The sequence below is a fragment of the Hyalella azteca genome, unplaced genomic scaffold (assembly GCF_000764305.2).
Source record: "Hyalella azteca isolate HAZT.00-mixed unplaced genomic scaffold, Hazt_2.0.2 contig3232, whole genome shotgun sequence".
NCBI classification, from domain to species: domain Eukaryota; kingdom Metazoa; phylum Arthropoda; class Malacostraca; order Amphipoda; family Hyalellidae; genus Hyalella; species Hyalella azteca.
The window spans coordinates 81835-84610 of NW_025933484.1; positions in this window are offsets into that span (position 1 = coordinate 81835).

Here is a 2776-nt window from a genome sequence, read left to right on the forward strand (position 1 = left end):
GCGCTGAGTAACGCGTAATGCGCGGCGCTGAGTAACGCGTAATGCGCGGCGCTGAGTAACGCGTAATGCGCGGTGCTGAGTAACGCGTAATGCGGGACGCTGAGTAACGCGTAATGCGCGGTGCTGAGTAACGCGTAATGCGAGGCGTAAGTCGGAGCATGAGTCGGAGCGTAAGGATTAGTTTAAGTCGGAGCGTAAGTCAGAGAGTAAGTAGGAGCGTAAATCGGAGGGCAAGGATTAGTTTAAGTCGGATCTCAAGTCGGAGCGTAAGTCGGAGTTTAAGTCGGAGCGTATGTCGGAGTGTAAGTCGGAGCGTATATGTCGGAGGGTAAGGATTTGTTTAAGTCGGAGCTCAAGTCGGAGCGTAAGTCGGAGTGTAAGTCGGAGGGTAATGATTAGTTTAAGTCGGATCTAAANTCGTCAATCTAAAATCAGGCTCTATTATGGGCCAAAATTTCATCTTCGTAGCAGGGCTGGAAGTACGAAAGTGGGTCTAAAAGTGTCGATTTCACGTAGGTACCAATACGGCGAGGACAAGGACGTAAAGTCAAAATCAAAATCTGAATGCGGATCTGAATCTAAGTGTTTCTTCGAAATTCTTTCGGGGTCCCTGCGCCATTAATAAAAATTATCACTGCCTAATCTTTTAACTGAGAAGTTTTGCCAGATATGCAGTGTCTTCTTGACATTCACTAAATTTTTTCCTAAAGAAAACGTGGTTGCCAGTTGATGCATTTACGTAGGAAGCGTGCCAAGAAGAAGTCTCGCTGATTAGATACAAATCATTCCTTCTGAGCCATCAAAGTCAGCAAGGTTTTCAAGGGAAGTCTTTTGTTTTCTCGGAAGATTTGTCAATAATTTCATCAAGAATTAGGACGGTCTGCGCCGCGCGGCCGGCATCAGTGTCTCATCAGGCGCGCCAGTGGAAGGCCGAGGATTACTCATACATTCTAAATCATTCTTATATAAACCGGAGTTATTGTCTGAAATAAATTTTATACGTTTTATTCAGTAATGTCTTTAAGCTAATCATATATTAAATTCGAAATTAACGCGAAAAGTTTACATAATATCAGACAAACGTAGAAGTCTTTCACCAGACGACCTTGAAACATATTTACAACACGCTCATAAGTGCGCGACACTTCTGAGGACCACAGAACTCTATTTAAAACATATCTGCAACGCAAGTGAAACTGCACAACATTGCTGGGGCACTGTGGTACTTTTTTTTACAGCAACTGTGAATCATGACTGAAAGTGCGACATGTAACTCATTTTAAAGTAATTGTGCAACACTAATAACGACCTTCGCATTGAGACAACGCAAAAACTACTTTCACATCATCATCAAAGACAAGATCTGTACGCAGGATATATGCAAATTCCTCGTAACCTTCAAGTTATTAGTAAATAAGTGTAGGTAAATAAGTTTTGAGTAGGTAAGTGATGCTATAACTCAATATGTGACCATCGCGTGAGGTTTTCAAGACTTGTTTTAAATACTTCCTTGCTCGACAAAAATGGAGAATAATACAAAAAAATCCAAATGCTATCAGCAAGTGATGACAAGTGTCTAGGTTTCCATATATGTATATTTTTAATTTGGTTTACGCTCCTATAATACGAGTTGCTCGCTTAGAAAACTTATTTTAGGGGTAACGGTAATGTTTATTTCCTGTGTGTCTAAAGTCGAGCATACAATTACTTCTAGCAATGAGCACCTGAGGATTCTTACCAATGAGCATCTCATTCAAATCTTCACAAGATGATTCAGGCTCAAGTTATCAGAACCAATTTTTCACAAATGCATAGAACTGATTTCTAGTTAAGTTCGTTCTTCATATGCGCGAATGTTCGTTCCTATTGCGATGAGCGCCTTCGGAAAGACATTTGGTAACGATTAGTGTAGTAAATTTCTTGATCGATAGTGAGAACTGCAATTCCTTTACTTTATGAAATAAAAAATACAGTGGAAATACTGGTAGGATGATAGCAACAATATTGCCTATTCTCAACGAGATGAGAAATTATGAAGTTTATCTCAGACCTGTTTGAGGAAGTTTGGCGATTAATATTCAAGTAAAATAACAAATGTAAATGAACAAAATCCTTAACAAGGGTGGCGCGTTCCCTTAATAATGGGAAAGATTCGGGCTTAAAACATTTGTGAGATTTATTTAGAACAGTGTTGGATAATTCATCACAGCTGTATCTTTCACAGCAGCTGTATCTTTAAAATAACTTCCATACCAAATCTCACAAGATGTGCTCAGTCGTACTTGGCATGAGTCCGAACTCATGCCAAAAATCATGCTCTCAAAATCCCGAAGCAATTTACGAAGCTACAGTGGAATTTCTGGCTTAATGAACTTGCACTATTTACGCAATTTAATATAACCCAGAATTTTATAAAATATGTATTGACATTTTTAAATTTAAAGCAAAATTAAAATAGTTCTAGATGAAGGAGGAATGTTCAACGCTAAATCTATTACGAAGGGTTCAACTAATGGGACAAAATTATTGCAAAAATTTATTGATAGCATACATATAGCAGCTCAACATTTACTAAAAAAATGATAACAATTACATCCTTGTGATCAACAAATACGGCTACCTAATAAGGCAAACATAAGTTCGTGGGGCCTGATGTTCGCGGAGTCTGATGTGCGTAGGGTCTGATGTGTGTGGGGTTTGATGTGCGTGGGGTCTGTGGAGAATAAGTGGTTTAGCTCGTTTGATGTGTGTGGGGTCTGATGTTCGTGGAGTCTGA